The sequence below is a fragment of the Solea senegalensis genome, linkage group LG2 (assembly GCF_019176455.1).
Source record: "Solea senegalensis isolate Sse05_10M linkage group LG2, IFAPA_SoseM_1, whole genome shotgun sequence".
Taxonomy (NCBI): Eukaryota; Metazoa; Chordata; class Actinopteri; order Pleuronectiformes; family Soleidae; genus Solea; species Solea senegalensis.
Window position 1 is genome coordinate 34989579 of NC_058022.1, and position 10012 is coordinate 34999590.

A 10012-nucleotide genomic window follows, 5' to 3' on the forward strand; every position below is an offset into this window, starting at 1 on the left:
CAACATCAAAACACGCTGTGTGCGCTGGGATGGATGCACACAGAACGAGCAGGCGAGCGAGCAGGGGGTAATGAATCAGCTGAGATTTATGAGAAGCATATGTACAGTCTGGAGAGGAGAGGTTTGTGATTTAGGAGCGCAGAGAGAAAGTAACTCCGATCTGTTCCTCATCAATACGTGATTACATCTCCTCTCTGCAAACAGTACAATATGTGTAGCCTGTCCACATGTCATAATCTCTCTCTCTCTCACACACTCGTAGATCTGAGTGTTGGGTCACTTCTCTGACGTGGACGGCTGCGAATGCCTGTTACTGATAACGTGTTTACTGCAAACCAGAACAGGATCGTACTGTACTTGGTCTCTCAATTGGAGAAACTGGAGAAGGGAAAACAATAACATGTTACATGTCGCCGAGCACCGGGCACTGAGCGCAGCGGAGACAAAACAACTGCCGTCCACAGCGTCAAAACACACCGATGCATGAACACTGCCACATGTGGTGGCTGTCAGACAACGTGCCGCAGCTTTCAAATCTGATTTGTCATAATCTCACACGCATGTAAATAATTACCGCTCAATGAGGAGACATTAGGTGAAGTCACAGGCGTTGTGTGTGATGACGTGGACGTGTGATTCTGGAGTCTGTCCGTCAGAGCTCGATGACAAAGTGCAGAGAAGAAACAAACAGGGAGAGTCTGGTGTGAATTAAGACCAAAGAGGTTTCCTGTTTTTGAGCGGAATAATTAAGATTGTAGCCGTTTTGTTGTGATGTTGTTTGTGTCTTAGAATGATTGTGCAAGTCCCAAAGGAACATTGTGATTCCTCCCGATGTGTGAACATTTGTGCGGATGACAACCGCGCGATTGAGTAACACAAAGACCAGAACATCAGCAAACCGAGACGACATTATCATACAAAATGTGACAACTAAATCAGCAACAGCACACCAAACGTGTACGGCGACACGACACATGACGTCAGCAGCTCGTTTTCCTCTGTTTTCCTGTCAGTGTTGTTTAAAGCAGCTGCCACTTACTGTAAATGACTCGTTAAACAAGAGGAGCTATCAGGGTGAAATCTGAACGGGAAATTGAGTGGAACAGAGTCATCTAAGAAAAGAGGGAAAAAGATGTAGGAAACAGTGTTAACATAAGTCAGGTGAATAACCAAATCCTTATTTACATGAGGAAAAGTGTCTTCAGTCACAAATGATTCTATGATCTCTCCCACACCAAAGTCCATTGACAATATCGGCGTTTTTAGCTCTCGGGGACACATGAGCTGCTGGTCTACTGCTGGTTTACTGCTGCCGCGTGTGGTCACTTTGTGCCATTGAGGTTAATCTGAATGAACATCTCCCAACTCAGTGATCAAATCAGTGATGTAAAAATCACTGATTTTCTGTATGGGGTTTGGTTTGGGAGAGTGAACAGTTTAGAAAGATCAGTTTCTACTTGGAAAAGGCCGTTTAATGGCAAGAAGTCGCAGTCAACAGGTTTAAGATTCTAAGAATCTATTGTTCTCTGTGTCCAACCACATCTAAGTATTTAAGGTTAGTTAAGACTGTATTTAAGTACTATTTTGAGATACATTCCTGAGAATTTCCACAGTGATATTTATTCTGCAAAATAAAGGTTTTCATATCATTAAACAAATGCTGATACCGATACGACACTTATGCAACATGTTTACTCGACGCTGCTTGTTTACAGCATCTGTTTACTCGGCCGTAGGTTGATTGATCTGTTTAGATTGAACCACAACAGTCGCAGCTCGCTGCGCTCATTTATCGTGGAGCGTAATCCAGCACAAAGCCTTAATCCAGATGTAGGATTATCTGGAGGAAACGTGTGGTAATTCTCACACTTAGCATCTCCAGGCAAACATTAGCTCAGACCGTAGACTTTCTACATTTTTAAAGCTGCTAAGAACTTGTTGGGTCAGTGGTCAGGTAACATGGCTGCCATGTTTACCAGAGCTTAAGGACAAATACCTACAGATCCAGTTACTCTGTGTGCGTCTGTGGGTTAAATGTTCAATATGTTAGCTATTAAGATGTCTCGGCACCAGGAATTCACTTGTGATTGAAGAGAATCCTGAATATATGATTTTAATTAAGTTTTAATAAGTAAGAGCATTTGTTGAGAAACAAAAAAGACCAGACTGTTTGTCCCGACTTCTAATCAGTGAAATAACACAGAATAAAAGACTGTGCTTTTGCTTATGTGATATATGACACTGCTGTGTCGGGTTTAAGAGTTCCACCAGTAAACTGAACAAAAAAAATTTATCCAGATGTGTGCCATCAATGGAAATGTACCGTTGGGCTTATGTTACATCATACATTATGTTCCCATCACCCTGGATGAATGAGTAGTCATTATATAGAGCCTAAAGCCAAACAAGTACAAGATTATAAATCACACTGTGGAATAAAACTGCGGTGTTCACACTTTCTCTTACCTCCATTATTAATCTTTATAGCCTCGAGACTTTTCTACCACCAGTACAGCTCATTATTTGTTTTATTTTCTACCTAATTTTACTCTATCTTGTTTTAATCTTAACCCTTAGGCACTGTTGTGCACATTTTACACGCTTTTCAGTTTTTCTTTTGATAATTGTGGCTGTGTTCATGCATATTTGATCTTGTTATTTGCAGCTCAGCTCCTGCAGTCAGCCTAAAAGACACTGTGTACAAACAAGTGTTACATTCAGCCCGTTAAGTGCAAAAAATGTCCCATTGAAACCCATTCAAAGTGCATTTTTGAATCTCTCTACCATTAAAGCATAATGCATGCTTTTTATTATATCTGGGTGTCAGTCTGAACTTTTGCCTTAGAACGTATCATTTTTCTACTCTCCACTAGGTGCCGTCATTTTTGGCCGTATTTCGGTGTATTGTGGAATCATTGAATTATCTCAGTCTGTAATAAGAACCTAAAAATTCAGAACCTAAAAATTACTTTACATATGTGTATTAAAAATAAATATTTTAATGTTTTTTCAAACATTGTGTAAAACACAACTAGGAAAAGATTTGGATATTATTTCGAGTAATTGATCACTTTTAGGTCCATAAAATCTCACATACCCAGCACGAATGTCCATGTGACAGACTATATGTGTCACAAACGGGTTTGTCTGTGGTTTCCATGGTGACCCCACCTGTGTTTACCTACATAAACCACATCTTCGTCTATCTCAAACCCATGCCCACTCAGTACCCGCTTAGTACCCAGGTAGTCTGGAAAGGGCACTATGTGGACATGGGTTTGAAGTGGGCAAACACGGGTGTGGTCTGCCCAAATATAACTCCCAGATGGAGATACTGGCTGGATTATGATGTAGAATGTGTCTTAACCTCAAAGTGACGACATCTTTTAGTGTCTGACTTAGTCCCAAAACCTAAACATGGTCATTTTACTGTCACAGAGAAGCAAAGAAACCAGAAAATGTAACCAGAATGTTTAATTGACAAGAAAAACACAGTGGAGTTGATCAATTGCACGTTCAAACAGTTGTTATGTGATCATTAGTAGATGAGTTGCTGCACGACTCTTGTTTCCTGACCTTCCACAGTGATTTTCAGCAGAAAAACACAATCGGGGCAGTGATGTGTGCGTGTGTGTGAAATAACGATAAACCTCTAATCATGAAAATGAACTGATGTGTGAGTCAGCTATGAAGCGTGTTGTTGTTGACCTCGAGAGCAGCGTTTGACGTTCTGCTCCCCGTCAACACTCCTGCGTCATCTGCATTATCAGAAAAGGCTGGATTCCGTATGGTGATCACAAGCGGAGCCGAGGCACGCACAACAGCACGCACACTCTCCGGGTAATTGTTGTAAGAGCTGATATTGTTAATGCCAAAACAAGCAAATTACACATCCAACCGCAGCCAATCATGGGAAAGCCCTCAGCGGAAACACAGCTGCATTAATGACTCGATTATGGAGTTACTCCAGTGACGTGCACTTATCACGCTGTCCATCGTTGGTCCTGGGCACAGAGTTGCACAAACAGTGACTTCAGACTTCACTAAATCGATCACTGTGACTGTTATTCTGTGACTTTGGTGTTTGGATTTACTTCAGTGACACAAACTTACCACAGTGGACTGGTTCAGGAGAGGGAACACTGGCCAGCAGCTTGTCTGTGTCCCGCGAGCTAAAATCACCAGTTTTCTCTACAGACTTTGGTGTGAGAAACTTCAGTTTCCTGCACACTTTTTTTTTTTCCTTGAAGCCTCAGATGCTTGTGTCTAAGACAACATACGGCAAAAATAAACAGCAGTTGTAGGTTTTTGTTCCTATTCTCAGTGTATACGGATAAAAAATCAAAACCGAGGTAACTCTTGAGATATTGAGACTTTTACGTTTATCAGACATATTTTGTTATACAGATGCTGACTACAGGAACTGACCTGATGAGACTTGCTTTAAGCAGTAATGGTCACAGAAGTTCAGAGGTCACAGAGGTGTTGGTCATACATAGCTTCATGAATTTAAAGGTGGATTTTAATTTGGATGATACCAAGTTCTTATCATGCAACAGAGTAGCTATGTTTACATGTGAAGCTTGTGAATCTCTTCTGTGTCCACGACTTTTGTCTCTGGTCATTGTTCTGTTTTTGGAATGGAAGTACGTCAGTAACAAAACAGAAACACGTCACGTTTGATGATGGCACCAAACCAGGAAGTCATGATCGGATCAACTGTTTCTTTAACCTCACAACGTCAGAGAAAAGTGTCTGTGCCCCCATGTGATCTGTGCTTGGACCCCAGGTTGGGAACCATGTCTGTTTTCAGTGAGACTAGGCATAGATTGGTCGCAAGATGGTTCTCTGTGCAGGGGGTACACACAACTGTGTTTCTGTTCTTAATCCAACAAAAACGATTCGCTTCAGACGATGACAACAACGATGATGATGATGATGATGATGATGTCCATATAGACTTCCCAGCACTTGAGGAGGCAGTGTGGCGCCATGTTGAAAGTGTTTGCTCGTTGGTGTGGAATGTTTGGCGGGCGAGGTGAGTGCGTTTGATGTGTGTGTGTGTGTGTGTGTGTGTGTGTGTGTGTGTGAGAGAGTAAAAATACTGACCTATGACTTTTTTGACTAATTTTGGACGACATACTAACCTATGACATTTTCAGTCAAAAAAGTCATAGGTTAGTATGTGGTCCAAAATTAGTCACAAAAGTCATAGGTGATTGACTGATCTGACTGATTTTGGACGACATACTAACCTATGACTTTTGACTGATTTTGGAACACATACTATACTATGACATTTTTGACAACTTAGCTTGGGATAGGAAAAATCACTTACAAAAAAGCCCAGTATCCTTTAAGACATACATTTATTTCATATACAAGCAGAGGTTGACGTCAACACCAGCATATGAACAATAGAAACTGATTATGGTTCTCTTCATCTAGACACTGTCTAATAACAAAGTCTGTTATTTGTCCAGAGGTCAAAGCCAGCAGCAGAGGAATTCAAGGAAAACACTGTCAGAGCAAGTGGGTGTGTTTGATTTGTATGTGTGAGGAGTGACAGGGGTGGGACCTCATGATGACCATGTATGCAAGGCCGTTGAGGTGATTGGTTACAAGATGGTGGGCGGGGTCAAGGTTGCAGCTGATGAGAAGATTCACGTTTGACCTCATTTTCCTGAAACAACAAGTATTTGCTGAAATATAGTTACATGACAAAAATATGCATTTTGTTGTAAAGGCTATATGACTTTATTACTTAACTGTTACAGCTGAGCCATTATGGTCTGTTCTGTAGATTGGTGATCCAGATGTGGATAGGAGACACGATGTAGAGTCAAGCTGTCCCACGCTATAATGGCATAGTGGAAAAGCATCATTCATGAAATCTGGCAGAGATGTGTGTAGATTGTTTCCATTTATACATTGTCACTATAGTGACTCCATTGTGATTATAGTAGATTGTTCACTGTTTTCCCTGTAGTTTTTTTTATGTTATGGCGTGGCTTACATAACAATAACCTGCAATGACTTTTAGCAGTTTTTCTACATACAACGATGGTTACTAGCATTTTAAGACAAACAAGCCTTGATTTAAGTTTCACTACATATTTAAGTCAAATGTAGCACATAATATACAATTATATTGTGATCTGGAGCAGGGCATTGTTATCATTCAATCCTCTTATGATCTCTGTTTATGATGATCACACGTCCCTGAGCTGAAGGACACTTTGTCTGTGTCCATACAGTGAAGGAGGCAAAACCCTGTCCTCAAAGCGTCCACACATCATCAGTAATAAAAACATGAGGTGTGGACGTATTAATGAAGGTCACTTTGAAAAATGTGTCTTTTGCTGGACTATGTTTGTACACCAATAGAGGGCGCAAGACCAGAAAAAATACAAGCACAGGAAGATCTTCAGTTTAATTTATACAACTGTGAGAAAGATTTGGTGATATTTAAATAATAAACCTATTTTCTCTCTGTTCAGACTTGAAGCCAGCTGAGTTTAATAAATCATTCAATCTTGTACAAAAGAGTACATTTTGTAAATGTATTTGTGTGAAAACAATGACGTGGTAATAACTCACAAATGTGTCAAATAAGGAGAATAAAATGTTAACACTGCTGTATTTGAGTCAGTTTGATATTTTCTGGATGCATTTGTCACTTTTGTGCAGAAAAAGCAAATCATTCAAAAAACTGCACCAAATGCTGATGCTGGTGGACCAGTTTTAGCCCCCGGGCCACCAGTTGCTAACCACTGGAATAAACTTGTAAATGTGGTGATGAATTTAACATAAACATCACAATTTTCTGTTTCTTCTGATTAAAAATGAAGACGGGTGTGTTTTTAAATCTACTTTTCCTTCAGGGATGAATGAAAGTTCTCCATGATAATCACATACATGTGGAGGCGCAGCATTAACACATGCAGATCATTATGACTTCATTTATGCATCTGTGTGTGTGTGTGAGAGTTCACCAGCTCTTCAGGGAATAAACCAGAGCAGCGTCTTCATCCTCCTCCTCAGGTGATGAAGGCGATGATGCCATCACTTGGTGAATAATTGAATTAACAGTGAGCAGCAGAAAAAAGGTGACACATTTATTTCTGCTGTGTGATTTCACCTGACCTGAAACACACACAGCAAAATGCCTTCACATCTCAACGATCAAATGTAATAAAATTTAACGGGATTTGTTAGAAAAACAACGGCTCATAATGTCTCAGTGTTTCAGATCAATGTGAAGATCAATAAGCAAATAGTCCAATTTTATTGTTTAAAAACAAGAATGTGAGGAGTTTTAAAACCGCAATGCGTTCACTTACCTTTATGAAACTGAGGTGAAGTTGATTTGAGCTGTGATAACAAACTCACGTTAATTCATTTTTTACACACATCAGGATTTTTAATATAAATATTTCCTCAGGGGTGTGTGTGTTGATGCCAGCAAGACGAGAGATTGACCCAGTTCTTAAAGAAGCCCCCTGAGGATGGACACACACACACCTGAGGAAATATTTATATTAATACCATAGAGACAAACACACACCATAACCCCTTACCTGACGTGTCTAACCCTAAAACCAAGTCCTAATCCTTAAAAGGTTTCACTCTTACGGATACAAATGTAACTTGCTTTAGTTACCATTGTGTGTTAATGACTAAAAACCAGTGTCATTCTGCTTTTTAACACCAGAGGGCAGTAAAGTGTATAAAGTATGTGTTTATGTTCAACAGGAGACACTGGATTTGACTAGTTTTAAAACTACAACACAAACTATTTTAAGACGCAAATATATCTACATATCCTTAAAATTGTTTACCATAACAATGTAATCTCTGAAAATCACATCAACAGACAAAACCACATTTAAGATTAAAATAATCCTCCTTTAAAGCCAGACAAAGTGGGAATCGCGTTACATTGCGTCGGTGCAGGTGACGCAGACGATACATTCACTCTGTCATTATGACTCGACGCAGCATGAAAATAATCATGGAGACGTTACTTGAAGGTTAAAATCCTGCTTATAATCATAAATGTTTCATATGAAGCACATTTTGCAGGAGAACCTTGATAAAAACTAATCAATGAATACATTTCAGTGTGAGAGAATAGAAACAGGAAAATGTAGCTGTTCCTACAGAGCCCCCTGGTGCTGGAATCGCTTCTTCTATAAATTATTTTTAACTAACTATATTTTTAACTTATAGTCATAATCATGTAAAATGTACAGAAACTTCTTTTAACCAGAGCTGATATAAAGATTTATTTAATTTTGATACAAATGATTTTAAAATAATTAAATCAAGTTTTCAGCTTCTTTTTTTTCTCCAATTGACAAAGAAATCATTGAAACAATATCTTTCAACATTTTCTGACACTTAATGGACCGAACAAATAATCTAACAAAACAAAATAATTCACAGATGAATCAATTTGTGTTTCTTCTTGATTAGTATCATTATTATTAGCTAATTCAAATATGACTCACTGTTTTATTCTGTTTATTATTTGGTGTTTTATTTACTCTGAGCAGCAGTATCATCTGCAGAGGCAGAGCGCCCTCTGGTGGCTGCACAGTCACACGACTCAAACATTCACCTCGACTTTGAATTTAAACACACATATAACTGTTTTTTTGTTGTTTACAAAGTTCCTCATTCACAATTTAGCCACATCTTTTTTCCCCCGTCACCTGATAATCTCATTATATGTATAATTTATATAATGTCTCACCTTTTCTCTTTGACGAGTGATGACGTCACATCCACCTGTAACAAAACACATCAGTTAAAATGTTACCAATCTTTAAGCTGTTGAACCACAAGAGTCTCCTCATTCTCCACGTATCAACCTCAGTTAAGTTATCGTAATAACTACGATTAACTAGAGGAAAAAACATTATTATACTATTATAACTAGCACTAATACATAATATAACTAACAGTTAATATTGTGAGGACAAGTTAGTGCTGAGTTTAAAGAGTAGATTTACTTCTACTTCACTATTTATTGAAGAATTTCTTTACCCTTTTATGACTTTATTGTAGGTTTTAAATGACAAAAACATACATTTAACTCGCTCCCCGTTTTATAAACTTCTCAAATCTGCAGCTGTACACATCACTAAATAAACTATATGAATCTATTCAAAGTATTTCTTTTGTGAAATAATTCAATGATTAGCACTTTTGTTATGGGCATAATACGTGAAAAACAATCCAGATTACAAGACATATATGGTCCTCACAGACCTAAAAACTGCACTGCAGAAACTATAAAGAACTGTCTATTTATACAGTTGAGGTAATAAAATTGGGAATTTCCCCATTGTGGGACAATTAAGGTATATCATATCGAATTGTAAAAATAAGTGTCCAGAAGTTGTGTTCCGCACATCTATGACTACGAGTATACTGCAAACCTACTGTAGAGTTTTTTAAAAATTTCAAGTTAAAAAGTCCTACATTTATTTTATTTGTAGAACCAAAAAGATAATTGTTGGTCGTTAGCAGTTTCACATTAAAATATGTTTGAACGTTAAGTAAATTAACCCCCTTTGTTATTCGATGCCCTAAACGAATGAAAATGTACTAAAAACATTGTTAAACAATATATTTTCTTTAAATTGTACTTAAATAACGTCTCTTTTTGTGTGTCTCACTTGTTCGTCACGATGCTAAAGCTAAATGCTAAAACACAAGTCGCGAGGGAGTTCAGGCAAACATGCTGCCGTAATACATTTAGAAACAATATTTGGCTAAATAAAAAAATAAATACACAAAATAAACGCAACCAAGAGAAACTTACGATAAAAATGGAGAAGTACGATGAAATACGAAGAAAACAAGAGACGGACGCTGAAAACAAGAGGACAAACAGAGGAGACACAGGTGTCTACAACCACCGGTGATGAGACAGAGGGGAGCTAACAGGAAGTAGCTTGTGTGTGAGACAAGCGCGGCTACAAAATAGAACAGGAAGTAAACC

At 38.5% G+C, this 10012-nt stretch overlaps 1 long non-coding RNA gene across 2 annotated transcripts; it reads right to left on the bottom strand.

Annotated features, from left to right (window-relative positions):
* Positions 1–5350: 5350 nt before the first annotated feature.
* Positions 5351–9952, bottom strand: LOC122786123. 2 transcript variants are annotated; one of them, XR_006362402.1, is made up of 6 exons: positions 9833–9952; positions 8759–8793; positions 7344–7374; positions 6996–7068; positions 5770–5857; positions 5351–5683 (listed from the first exon to the last, which is right to left on the bottom strand). It is a non-coding gene; the product is annotated as an uncharacterized LOC122786123 (long non-coding RNA). The 2 variants fall into 2 exon arrangements; XR_006362403.1 differs by having other exon boundaries at positions 6996–7146.
* Between the last annotated feature and the right edge of the window lie 60 nt (positions 9953–10012).